The sequence below is a fragment of the Idiotropiscis lumnitzeri genome, chromosome 2 (assembly GCF_059441095.1).
Source record: "Idiotropiscis lumnitzeri isolate Australia: NSW breed Sydney's pygmy pipehorse chromosome 2, RoL_Ilum_1.0, whole genome shotgun sequence".
NCBI classification, from domain to species: Eukaryota; Metazoa; Chordata; class Actinopteri; order Syngnathiformes; family Syngnathidae; genus Idiotropiscis; species Idiotropiscis lumnitzeri.
The window spans coordinates 27,246,866-27,261,505 of NC_142392.1; the positions used below are offsets into that span (position 1 = coordinate 27,246,866).

The 14,640-nt window shown below is 39.4% G+C and overlaps 2 protein-coding genes and 2 pseudogenes across 2 annotated transcripts in view; 1 reads left to right on the forward strand and 3 right to left on the reverse strand.

Annotated features, from left to right (window-relative positions):
* Nucleotides 1-14,640, reverse strand: part of LOC148342153 (general transcription factor II-I repeat domain-containing protein 2A-like) — a 115,519-nt gene that overhangs the window by 63,634 nt on the left and 37,245 nt on the right. The window lies entirely within an intron of this gene.
* Nucleotides 1-14,640, reverse strand: part of LOC148342154 (uncharacterized) — a 79,563-nt gene that overhangs the window by 27,021 nt on the left and 37,902 nt on the right. The window lies entirely within an intron of this gene.
* On the forward strand, nt 5,078-8,434 carry LOC148342155 (uncharacterized; annotated as a pseudogene).
* LOC148342156 (uncharacterized) lies at nt 8,389-10,743 on the reverse strand (annotated as a pseudogene).

Here is a 14,640-nt window from a genome sequence, read left to right on the forward strand (position 1 = left end):
GCATAGTCCACTACACTAATTCGCAACATGATATGTGCACCATGTATTGAAATAAAGTTGCGTCATGGCAAATGTATAATAACCTCCAAATATTATTCTAACATTCCCCCCTGTTTATTCTACATTTGCCCCAAATATTATCATCAATGGAATTTCCAAAGATTTAATTCCATCAAATCATTAGCTTGATAGCAAATGTAAACCCCTCTATTTTTCTTTGTTTAACTTTAATGTATTTGAGCGTTTTGGATTAACGAATAGGATCTCCCAGGTAAATTCAGTCATCATCATCAACTTTGTCATCAGTGTCTCCTCCATCACCAGTACCTCTGTAATTAATCAAAGGATATATTTCCTGTAGTTTGGAATTTGTTGCTGTTGAGATAAGTCGGAAAAGCAAAACGCGAATGCAGGGAATACAACAACAACCACACAGTACAAGGATTGAGGTGAACATTGTTATAGAAATCATTACCGAAAATACCAAATTTTTATATTTACCAAACGTTTTGTTCCACCACTCATCCCATGCAGAGGTAGTCACACCTGAGTGTTCCTTCAGCTTATGCTTCAGGGCGCGCAAGCCTGTAATGGCTCTTGTGAGGGACCCTTCCGGAGAAGTGTTGTTAGGAATGAAAGTACAACATTCGTCCCCAAACATGGCGCAAACCCCTCCTCTCTCTGCCAACAGCATGTCCACCGCGATGCAGTTTTGAAATGCCATGAGTGATGTTGCTGCCAATTGTTCTTTAATAGCTATAAATCCTTCTTCAGTGAAGTTCCCCAATCTTTGCACGTTATAGTGTATGTAATTTATTCGATCCACATTCTTATTCGGTGTAATCCAAAGAAGAATGGACTCGAACCCTGCTGCGATTTGATTTACCAACTCATACTCATCTGGCACGCCCCTTGGTTGGCCAATTGCATCCAAATAAGTCATATCACCATCCCTCCAGGAAGCACTTCGTCTTTTCCTGGCGTAATAATAGGGGTATTCGTCGGCTTCAACTGCCCTTTGAATATCCCTTGCTGTGGATGGAAAAATAGACACTGGTAAGAGAAGTGACACCAATGCACAAGTTCCAACTGCGTCCTTTAATGAATCAAATAATTTAGTACCCCCACACCACCACCACACATCGCTGCGTGGCAGTAGTGTACCTGCTTGGAGTACAGTTGTCTTACACCACTTGTGTTCCTGTGAGATTAACACAAGTAAAGTTAGCCACTGCCACATCGGTAGAAAAGATAGGCTTATCTTTCGTTGCCTTAATCGCAGCGTACACATCATTCCAAGCAATGCAGTCCGCATTAGGTGTTAATTTCATCATTACTTCTAAAAGGCATGTTGATGGAAGAGCTGTTGGAATTACTCATAGTAATGGTCTCGGACACATGCATGAAACACAGCTTTTAGTGCAACCAAAACTACACAACACAAAATCTCAATTTTTTATCCACGCGAAAATCATGTCAACCGAGAGACCCCTAATAGGGTAGGGTTGAGATGACTTTTTACAATGCACAAGGTGTATGTTGCTTGGGGAAACTGTCCTCGTTTTGGGCTTATGTTTCCCTGACAATTGTGTCGAGCACAGAAACATTAAAACCATATGTTGTATAAAATTGGTTTATCTGTCTTACCATACCATCCCTCCTGTTTGACATGTGTGTGACAACATGTGTCAATATTGCGAAAAATATTTTTTGGAAGAATTGTTTTGTTTTTTTGTTTTTTCTGAACTGACATATATGCCATTAGTCAAAGTAGCTCCTTTTTCTAGCCATAGATTTTCTCTTGCATAAGACTTTGTTGTTTCATGTCTGCAAGGATGTTGCCTCGCAGAACGTTATCTATCAGCGCACACACAGCCACACCTATGAATGGCTTGGTAGCTGCTTCTTTTGCTGCTGTCTTATCTTTCCTAAAGTAATGTCATCAGTATCCACAGTATGTGCGGAACATTTAAATGTTGCAATTTGGTTTTGTTATTTTTATCTAGTTTCTGTCTTTGTGCCATTGTCATCCAAAATTCTGTATCTTCATATCCGTCTTTATTCACTTCTTTTTTTTTTTTTTCTTTTCTTTCTCTCCTCTCTTCGTTTTATTTTGTAAGTCGACTATTTTTTGTGTACTAAGCTGACCAGCGAATTTATATTTTGTTATCCATGAGTTTAAATGTTTTACTTTTTCCGGACATTGGCTTTCTATAAATTTCCAGTCCTTACACGTCAATTGTTGTTTCGGATCCTTTTTGCTAGCTTTTTTTACTGTTTGATTTCCCCATGTTTCCCTAAACTGTTCTCCAATCCCTGAACAGGCTGACAATTACTCTGTTTTAGGTAATTCCCAAGCTTCTGCTTCCCAGACAGTTGTCGGTTAAATTTCCTGTTCCAAAATGAGGTTGCAAGCCTCCATGCACACGTATTCATTCACACTGGTTTTTCCCCCTTTTTTTCCCCCGTTTTCTCTTTCCCATATTTCTCTTCCCTTTTTTTCCCTTTCAAACACGCGTGGAGGATACACCCCTGTTATCCTCTATCAGTTTTATAGACTATCTCTGTCTCTTCAAGTAACATTGACTAGTATTCTTACGGTTTTACACAGTTTTAAAGACTTACTCTGTCTAGTCCCCACAATATCCCCACGGAATTTAACTACTTACTTGCAGAGGAGTCCGCCCTCCTGTTAATGCAGAATTTAACTACGTACCCCTTCAAATGCCCACATTTATCACACTCATTCATCACATTCGGACTTCACACACTCACCCAAGATGAGCTGAACGTCTCTCTCCGCAGCCTCCCTTCAACTTTCAGCATCCAGTAGCAAAGTCGAGGACCAGGTCCAAAAAAAAGAAAGAATCCTCATCTTGTCGTGGCCACGATTGTCCCCGGTCGTCGGCTTCGCCCCTGGACGCCTCCAGTATGTTGGGTTCACGGCTCTGAAGGACCAATTTTATGTCAGGTTCGCCAATTTGACATATAGGGTTCATAGCTGAAAGGAGAGACACGCAGCCCAAGTGGAGACAGAAAGGTTAACAAAGTTTATTTGGCAACTTCATCTCCCTTCTGTTCCTCGATGCTTTTCACACATTCCCTTTTATAACATCGAGGAATCAGATTACACTTCGAGAAATCAGATTACATTAAAGGGTGGTACAGTTCGTCTTCTCAAAAGCTGGTTTGGTCCGGTTTATCATTGGTGTGTCGTCGTGGGTCGCAGCTGACTTTGACGTCAGCATCTCTTATCAGGACCTAGCACGATGTTGCTTGCTTCAGACTTTGAGGCCAACTTCTTTATCAGGACTCATCACGATGTTGTTTACTTCATCCTCATTTCTGAAGAAGTGCCACCGCCCTTCTTTTCAACATGATATGTGCACCATGTATTGAAATAAAGTTGCGTCATGGCAAATGTATAATAACCTCCAAATATTATTCTAACACCCGTGCTTCTAGTTCCATTTGATAAATGCTTTTTGTTTCATCAATGTTTAACATATTCCGTAAATATGAACCTGCTAAATTAAATAATTGACCTTCTGTCCTGTAAGTGTTTAAAATAATGCCAGCAATCATAATACAATCCTTCATTTACCATTGCAGTCGTCTTATCATTGCAGTTGTCAGGGTCGCCGGTCGGCGAGGAGGAGGTGGACCCAGAATGCGAGGAAGCTGGAGAAGGTGTAACTTAAGCAATTTATAAGGGGACCAAAATAATGACAGACAACGGGGCAGGGTGCAAAATAAGAAAGGCGAACTTAACGTGGCTAACTGGATCACAAGAGTGAGGAGCAAGGACAGGGACAAATGCTAGGGGGCGAGAGTGGGGGCGAGAGTGGGGGCGAGAGTGGGGGCGAGAGTGGGGGCGAGAGTGGGGGCGAGAACAAGAGCATGAACGAGATCAGAGAGCGGTCGTCACAGTCCGTAACGGAGCAATGCACCGCCAATGAGTTGTCGGAGTGAGGTGTTCAAATAGTCCAGTAATTAGGGGAGCAGATGGACATCAGGTGTGTGAGGGTAACGGGGAACAGGTGCGTGGCTGGTGGGGAACGAGTGCTGGAGGGAACGCCCCACTCAGCTGACTAAATAAACAGAATGAGCACATGGCAGGAAGGTGAAGAAAATAATAACAAAAACACTGACATGACCGACACGGGTTATGACAGCAGTATTTTTTTATCATTGCAGCGTTTTATTAATTTTCCCTCTGTACCATAGACAGACATTCTGAGTGTTTCCTTACACTTGTAAATGTTGTGGGATGTAAGTGTGTATATACACATGGGGATTGTGTATATACGTATATACAGTGTATATTTGCATGCTTTTTCTGAATGTCTGCTGCTAATGTTATACATTAACGGCTACATTACGCCGCCGCCTCTGTGTGATCTATATGTTTGCTGCTGTCACACTGCAAATTTCCCCATTGTGGGACTATGAAAGGACATCTTTAACTTTCTCTTTAAAAACCTTGTGTTGGTGGTTGTTAAATAATTTTCCATAAGATTAAGATGGTGAAACCAAAATTTAAAAAGTAAATTCTGTAACAATTAAACATTGAATACTAAATTATTCCTAAAACAGTTCAATGAATCTTGAAATTAATAGTGAATTATTGTAGTTTAATGAATACTAAAACGAATAATGAAATATTCAAGTACTTAAATAAATACCCAAATCATTTTCGAACACAATAACAGTCAAGTAATAAAACAGTGACATATTTTCATTTAAAATTCGCAACCACATCGCAACCTGTTGAAAAACCCTGCAAAGGTGCAAATATGTTGACATAAAGTATCACTTTATCATGTCAACTGTTAATAATAGGGAAATACATTTGGAATACTATCCAACCAACAACATGGTGTCAGATGTGAAAACAAAACCAGCAACAAAAGTCAAATTCAATACATCTCGGAGCCCCTCTTACGGAGCCCCTCTGGTGCCACAGTATGAGAAAAAAATATTTTTTGCTAATCTGTACCCACAGTTTACTAATCTGTACCCACAGTTTACTAATCTGTACCCACAGTTTACTAATCTGTACCCACAGTTTAATAAACTGTACCCACAGTTTAGCTAATGAGCTAGCGTTCACGCCCATGCCATGACGTCAAACGTTTGTGGGTGTTGCTTGATAGAGCAGTACCCACAATTCAGCAAATGAGCTCACGGTCCGTCGTATACACGTCGAGGTAAATTCAATTTGTTTTTTTATTGATAGTATTAGAGTGTAGTGTAGTGTTCTGTCGAATCGGCATGGTGTGATTTACTTTCACTTTCGTTCCCTCATATTATATGATGGTAATATTGCTCTAGTTCCTAGTTCATATAGCAGTTTTAGCAGCGAACGGCTACAATTAGCCAGCGCGTTTCTTTTCATTTTTCGTGCGTCATGTTTTGAACATTCGCTGCGTTTTTAAGCAATCGCCCGGCGCAAGCAATCATCCAGTCCTCGCTGGAGAAGGAGACACTCACTCGGTCGCATTACAAGAGGATACAATTACGTCTTTGGGGTTTCAAACACTGTAAGTACCTTTTCTGCGGTTATTTTTGTGTAATGATAATAGTTTGTGGTTACTGCCGTTTTCTCCCGTGTTTTTCCTAGCTAAAAGTATTGCTTTAATAGCTGCCACGCCATGAGGTTTATGTTAATATGATATTACAACTATTGTTTTTAACGTATGTAAACATATTTAAATGTAATTAATATTTTAATTAATAATTTGATCACATATTCTATCTATTCCACGATGTAATCAGAAATCAAAACATAATTCTATTTTGCTCCACCTACAGAATGCACGCATGAGATCATGGACCAACTTCAGCTCATAGAGTTCTATTTTCATTTGGGCCTGAGCTACAAACACATACTATGTGTGCTGGGCTCCAAACACAGGATTGTTCTGAGTTTGAGGTCCCTCAAACGAATTCTTAAGAAGCATGGATTGTTCCGCCGAATCCATTATGACCACCCAGAGACAGTTGTGGAATTCATCAGAGAGGAGCTACAGGGCTCTGGAGCGTTGCATGGCTACCGGTGGATGTACACCAAATGTAAAGACAGAGGACTGCATGTACGAAAGGAAGATGTACGGCTGCTCCTTTCCGCAATGGACCCGGAGGGCACGACATTTAGAAGGAGAAGAAGACTGCACAGGCGAGCATACTTTGCCAAGGGTCCAAATTTTGTATGGCATGTCGACTCATACGACAAATTAAAGCCATTTGGCATTTGCATCAATGGAGCCATCGATGGATTTTCAAGGCGAATTCTGTGGCTGAATGCTTACCACACAAGCAGTAATCCAAAAGTCATCAGTGGCTACTTTCTTGAAACTATTAATGAATTAGGTGGATGTGCGCGCATCGTGAGAACAGACATGGGGACAGAAAACAGTTCCATCCGAGATATGCAGCGATTACTTCGTCGGACCCACACTGATGTGCATGCTGGTGGCAAAAGCTTTGTTGTTGGAAGAAGCACATCAAATCAAAGAATAGAGAGTTGGTGGGGCTTTCTCCGTCGAGAGTGTGTGGAATTCTGGCTGGACCTCTTCCACAGACTTAAAGATGAAGGACATTTTGATGGTGACTTCTTGGACAAGAACCTCATGTTATTTTGCTTTCTTGGTTTAATACAGGCAAGTAGTAACACTTCACAAGCACTTTATTGAATAATTTTTGCCATATCATGGTCAAGTTATAAATGCATTTTTATATTTTCTTCTCATGAATACAACTTTGCTTTTAAAGTTTTCAGAACCTTACAAAAAAAAAAAATCCAGACATTTTCCGTGACATTGTAGATGATTTATGTCCACCTTGCTTTCACACTGCAGTGCATTCGTTTTGCCTACCTTGGTAAAAAGTTGAGGACCCAATGGTCAGTGGTAACTGCAAACATACCAAACCTTACTGTAACATGCATTTTTTCAGTTATGGTTACCATACTTTGTTTTAATTCTACCTCCATATAGACACAGACACAGAAGTACGCTACAGATAAATTTGACCTCAGTGAATGGATGGATGATCAGATAATATTTGAACTACTTAATGCCAGTATTTTCCTTCACTTTCACCATGCCACTTTCATATTTTGGTGACTTCCACGTGAATGCATCTGTGTTTGCACAATGAGCTGAGATTAGTCTTCGAAAAAGTTTATATTTTCAGTTAATATGTTTCTTAAAACATTTATGTAAATTGTTTTTGTATCATCTGCAGGATGAGTTGGATGCAGTCAAGGAGGTGTGGAACAGCCATCTGATTCGTCCATCCAAGAATGAGCGTGTCCCTCATGGTCGGCCTGATGTCATGTTCTTGGTCCCGGAGCTGTATGGCACAAGTGACTGAGGAGGATTTTTTGAGGTGTGAAGGTGACTGCATCCACCGCAATGATGTTGCTTGTGATGCTGATGTGTTCACTCTGTGTACACACATAATGTCACAGAACAACCTCCAAGTCCCAGTGGATGGATATATCGCCACGGACAACTACGTCAACTTGAGAGAGGAGCTAATAACACTCTTAGGTCTTTAATGGATGCAGTCCAGGTGTAAAAGGCTTCAAAGTCCTTTTACAATCCATAACGTATCACACCATTAATCAATGTGCCCTGTCTTACCCCCTAATGGTGTGTGTGCCCCCTCGCCACACCTCAACTGCTGTTTATATGGAGCCCTCACATAACTAAATGACAAATTGTTTTAAGTTTGAAGCATTCTGCTCATTATGGATTTTATCAAGTGTTTTACAACATGTGTAATTTTACTTAGAATTTTTTTTTGTACACTTATTGTGACTGTGTGTGCACCCATTCTTGTACATACATGGGAAATGTACAGAGAATTGTTGAAATTCATTTGATATATACTGTACATATATTTTGTAATTTGCTTGATGGTTCTACCCAAATTAACTGTTGCTGATTTATGGTTTTGTAAAATAAATAAATTGCTGCAAACTCCTCCGCATATTGACATGCATTGAGCCAACATGTAAAGATCTTTGATTGGTATTTAAAAAGCCACATTCAAGCTCGCTAAAATACATGTGTGTGATTCAAATAAATTCTAAAAGTAAAATTGATTGTCTTCTACATTTTCAGGTCGCCAAAGTATCTTGAGTTGAAACTGCTATTCAATCCTTAAATGTATTTGTGGAAACTATTTATGTGAAGCGAAGTGGTCAAATTCACACAAATGCACACTGTCAAATCAGACAGCAACAAGGTGACAACTTGATAACTGTAGACTTGAGATTTGGGTACTCAATTCAGCAAATAATGTCTCCTACATACAGTCTGTCTGAGAGCTGAGTGAATGTCACTGTCTTAACTGAGAAAAAAATTCAGATAGGAGCAGTTGCACATTTAATTTTTATAAAATTTGTGTAAAACAAGACATCGTAGTCGACCCCAGCGACACAACTATCTGCTTGCAATACAAGCAGTGGAGCAATTTTATAAAAACCAAAAAAAAAAACACATGTCTTAAAGCTGTTGCATAACAACCATAGGCAACAAAATTGTGTCTTACCACAACAAAATTGCTTCCTAATTTTGCAAAGAATCAACTATGCAAACAATGACTCACTCAATAGTCAGTAAATATAAACAACTCGACTTGCAGTCCAAGAGTATGAAATACCGGCATAAAACAGTAAATCTGGCCCCCATGAATCAGACCATGCAACTACATTATAAAATACCATTATGAACAAATTCCAGACAAAACAGCCGCCAAACCCTCTAAGAGTATATGGGAATAGATTTTGCAGAACAGACACTAAATTATGTCCATCACCCACATGTTGGCATCAAGTACATTCCCAAATTCCTCAGACAACTCAGGGTACGACCCATAGTTGTTGGCCACCTCCAGAACACAGCCACATGTATGGGACATTGGTCTTCGTGTAAATAGGTTCTCAGCCTCAAAGAATCGCACATGGATCTTCTCAGCCACTAAAAGATCTGCACCTTTGGAAAACAAAAATAAAATATTAGTTTAGAACCACATACCACCACCAACTCTATACTAGAACACTCGTGTCTGTCACCTCAAATGAAGGCTCTCTAATCATTGCCTTCAATAGCTGTGTATTTATTAAACGTTTACATCAGGCCCGCCGAAGTTGAAAAAATTAAATAAATAAACCTTGTTCATGTTTTATTTTCCCCGTAATTCTGATAAGTGTCCCCACTAGGAGACACACCCTAAGACAGATATTTTGTTGCAATGTTTTCGTTCATTTTCATTTAAAATTAGAGCATATATTTTCTCTATATACGATATGTATTTTCTTTCTCAGATAAAGTGAGGTTACCAAAACACTCCATCCAAGTGTTGCTGGTCCGGCCCCTCTGTCAAGAGAACCCATTGTGGCCCACAAATAAAAAATGTTGCCCCCCGTGTTTCAAAGTCAGCTGAGGGCACATTTCTTTTGGCATATATACATATATATATCCATATATATCCATATATATACACATGTATATATACATATGTATATATGTATATATACATATGTATACATATACATATATATATATATATATATATATATATATATATATATATATATATCAAATTTGACAAGTGAAAACAAATGACAGAATTAGGATTAATCGTAAAGATGTGAAAGATTACCAGTACAAAATCGAAGAAATTTCTTGAGCCGACGTTCGTTGCAACTCCTGATGAATTTTTTCAGAAATTCAAAACTCTGCATTTCTCTCATGTTGAGGCCCTCATGCTGTAACATGGCGATTACTCTTCTTGGTGTTGGGGTAAGGCTACCATATACTTCATCCAGGCCTCCCAGTGGTAATGTCAGGACCGCTTCCCAGCCGACCAATGATTAGTGTCTTAATGACATTCAGCTGTGGCGATCGGGAGCGCGTCTCGCTCGTGGCCGCTTCCCGGAGCGGAGCCGCCGGGCCACGCCCACTTGCTGGAGACGCCGCAGACGGATCGTGACAGGTAATTTCAGTTCCTTCAATATACTGGACCAGCACTCAGCAATATTGGCGGGATCTTGAACCAGTTCCTTATGTGCCACCTCAATTAAAGTCTTCTTCACGTTCCCCTTATTGACAATAACTTTAACCTCGTGAGTGTCGAGGAAATCCATCCACTCCTCAGATCCAGCGATAGACAAAAAATCAATCATCGCTTGTTCAGCCACTTGTTTTTCTTCAGAGGGAATTGTGTCTAAAAATGCCGAAAGCAGGTCATTCTCCATCAGGTCAACGCCGAGACAATACAAAATAAAGGGCTTGGCTAATGCTATGGGAAAATATTGCACAATGTTGTATCCAAGGACCATAACTTTGGCAATGTTAACCCATTCGTCTTTCATGTCGTGTCGTGTCATTGGTATCTTCATTGTGCTTCCATGAGTGCATTTACTGAAGAATGTTTCCCAGTATTCACTTAAGGCATCACGTAACACACCACCATTATCTTCTCCCTTTTCCATTGCTCCATTGGGTTGGAACATCTCGATCTCCACCAGCAGCTCATCAGTAGTTACAGTGCCGTTTTGAAAGGCTGCATTTAATTCATGGAAAACATTTCCCCTGTGCAGTTGAAGTTTTCTTGCTTTAAGTGGATGAGATTCTTGCCCTGGGGATGGATTTTCAACCAACAGCTCCATGGGGATGGTGTCGTCGAGGGTGTCATCGACATCATAAGTGGCATAATCAGCAAATGAATGTCTGAAGACTATTTCTTCATCAGCAATAACATTTTCTAACAGTCCACCAACTGCTCCCACCATTTCACTGTCCAATGGAGGCACCTTGGCTGTTTCCTCCAATGCAGTAAAATGCACAGAAGCGGTGTCATGTGGCTCATCAAGCACTTTTGCAGGGGCATCAGCACCAACTCTTTTGCATGACAAATAAAGCCGTAATGTTTTCACCTTTCTCTTTTCATACTGCTCATTTAATGTTGTTTGTGGTGAAATGATCTCTTCAGTGAAGTCCCGTATTAGAAATTCAAAATCGCTTTCCCTCCCTAGTTTTGATTTTCCATTTGGAAAAAAGAGTGCTTTGCCTGTTTCCATTAATTCTGACATTGTTGCATTCTTCAGGGCCTTTAAATGTCTTGTGCCTCCTCCTCTTCTCTCTCTAACTTGCACAATTCGGTCCTGAGTCTCTTCAAATAGGCCCATTTGGTAGTTGCGGTGTTCTTTCATAGCATTAGTGTTGCCAGACATTTTTTTCACCCGCTCATCTGTGCGGCCATTGTCAAAACCCCGCCTTTGTTGAATTTTTGAAATCAAAGACTCAGTTGCTTTGGATATTGTTGTGTTGGTTCCTTCAAGCGCAGCTACTTCTCTTCTGCAGTATTGGCGTATTGCAATTCGGTCTCCAGCTTTGGGAACATATTCTGTGAGCTGCTGGTCTGTCATCGCATTGACAGCATAGCAATCAATCTGAGGAAAAATAGAACATTGGTAATGAAACAAGTTTTAAAAATACACAAAGTACATGACCAGCAATCATTTTAAAACATGGAAAGTAAGACGCATTTTGAACAGCAACGTAGAAAAATGATTGGCTGAACCTCCAATAGTGTACTAACTACGCTAAACATCATTCATAAATATGAATTAGAAATGGTGTAAAGGGGTAGGAACACAGTTTATAATTCTTCCTACTCCATTTCGAACTGTATATATATATATATATATATATTTGACAGGACCCTTCAAACGTAAAACAACTGCCGTGGTTTGCATATGGAGACAGGGACAAAATGAGAGCTGCCCACATCTCATTGAAATTTCATTACATAAATAATCTGATTGTCGTGATTTCCTCAAAAGGTTCTGCAACAAAATGTGTTTTCTACCATAATTTTTGTCAAGGCCTGTTTCAAAATTTTTGATTTTTTTTTAACAATTCCAATGAACCACAATTAAAAAAATCAATGTCCGATTATGAATGGTGATTTTTCCTTTTTATTTTTATGTATTATGATTGTTATATATGTTGTTTCCCTCTTTCCATGAACAGACAACACTTTTGTCAATGTGTGTGTACTTCATTTACACTTAAATGCTTCTACTAGAATTACAACCTGCCCCAAAGAAATGCAAATCCATTTGGGTGGATTAAACTTGATTATTGAGATTGATATTAAGAATAGAAAAATTTGAATCATTACAATTTTCTTTTTATGATCAACCATGTCTCACAACATATAATATGCCCGAAGCAGTTTTCCTTAAACACCCACATTGGTTAAATGACATGTTATTGCCTGTTGTACATACCTTCTCCTCGATAAAGGTGGCAATGACTTTATCATCTAACTTTCGCTGGTGTCAGGTTTAAAAGGTCCTGACGCCTTCATTAGACTGAATTAAATGCAGAGAACCAGAGGAATAACCAGGGAAGGTTTTGTCTTTTCTCCATCGCGATGGGAGGAGAAGCCAGGAAGTGAAGTAGACGTCTTGCCAGTTCACTCTCCCGCACTCTCACTGGCTCCTTCGCCCATCCCTCTGGACTTTATTCAAAGAAAAACGAAACCTATGGAAAGTGAAACTTAAAACAAGCGTGTGGGTGTGCGCATGTGTGCTGAAGCAATGATGTGCGTGTCTGTGAGTGTGTGTGTAATTATCATTGATACAAATAGTGTATAAAAAACATGATTAAAAATACACAAACTATTTACATACTCTCACAGCTGGTCTTGGAGAAATTTTAGAAAATTCGAGTCCATCTTCTGAAACAGAGGAGTAAAATGGCACTACTGCTGCATTACACATCGTCTCAAGGCAATTAAAGAGACAAGATGCAAAGTAAAACTACAGTATTGTACTTTGAAAATATGATTCTGCACGTTTACAAAAATGTCATGTCATCCTGACAAAATGAATAGATAAGAATGCATGATTGTTTCCATCGTTTCACAGTTTCATTATACAGCCATATTTAGCAACCCAACATAGCCCAGAAGCGAGTTATTAAGCAATTTACGACAAGCACGGCAGTAAACACAACAAATTGTTGTCGTGAAATAAAAGTAACTTTAGACAATGTACTTACAGTGAATGTCAGAGACGTACTTGTCTCCTCTTGTGGTGATTAGTGAGTGTTTGTACACTTCTCCGACGAGGGCTCGACTAAAACCACTGATGCCTGCTGATACGCCAAAAAGACGACAATAAAATCAAACCGTGGCTAGGGTGACGGTTGTCATGATTGGGTGACTTGTGGCGAGCGAAATAATGCGCGAAAAATGTTTAAAACGTGACGCACGAATAGAAAACACGGAGGCTAAATGTAGCCGTTCGCTGCTAATACTGCTCTATCAAGCAACAGTCACGAACTAGAGCGATGTACACCTTACTTACATTTGACGGAATGGCATGGGCGTGAACATAAATCACGGAATTACAAGTCTTTAAGCGATCGCAGAACACACTATACTCTCGTACTATCAATATAACATCTAATAGAATTTACCTTGAGAGATATACGACCGCGTATACGACGGAACGGGAGCTCATTTGCTGAATTGTGGGTACTGCTCTATCAAGCAACACCCACAAACGTTTGACGTCATGGCATGGGCGTGAACGCTAGCTCATTTTTAAAGTCAAATTTAAAAACACATACACGATTACACACTGGAGAAAAACCTTTTTCATGCTCAGTTTGTGGAAAATGCTTCTCTCAAAAGGCACATTTAATAGCACACACAAGAACACACAGTGGCGAAAAACCTTTTTCCTGCTCAGTTTGTGGCAAAAGCTTTTCTGGAAAGTCAAATTTAACAAGTCACATAAAAATACACACTGGAGAAAAACATTTTTCATGCTCAGTTTGTGGCAAGAGTTTCTCTCAAAAGTCAAGTTTAACAGAACATATAAGACCGCACTGTGGAGAAAAAACCTTCGCCTGCTCAGTTTGTGCCAAAGGATTCTCTCTAAAATCAACTTTAACAAAACAGAAGAACACACAGTGGAGAAAAACCTTTTTCCTGCTTAGTTTGTGACAAGAGTTTCTCTCAAATGTCGCATTTAACAAGCCATACAAGAACACACAGTGGAGACAAGCCATTCAGTTGCAGCGTTTGTGCTAAAAAATTCTCCACTAAACAGCATGCGGAGAGTCACAATTGTGCTGGTGAGAAAAGCAGCGATCCTTGAAGCTTAAAAAAAAGAAAACAAAAAAACTGAAGGAACCGACTCTTTGTGGTAAGATGTACATTTTGATTTTGAATAAAATATGATAAATTGAATTTTGCAAAGCTTTTTTATTGACATTAAGCCAATGTGATCCGTGCTAGAAGAACCAATGTGTCTGAGTGATGATAATTTGTTTTGGTGTTTACATCAAACATGTAAATAAAATAAATTGCCTTTGCCTAGAACAACATTTGTTAGCGTTATGCTTTTCAGTTGTCTTTTTAATCGTATTTAATGGAAAAGGTGTGAGAAGAAACTGTGCTTATGAAATTGTTGCCTTCCACAATCATCAATAAAATCACTTGTTCCACTTGCTCAACTGGCCTTCATTACGCTGTGAAAAGGTAAAAAACAGATCTCGAAGTTGAACTAAAAAAAGAACAAGAAAGAGAAATGCGAATAGTCTCAGT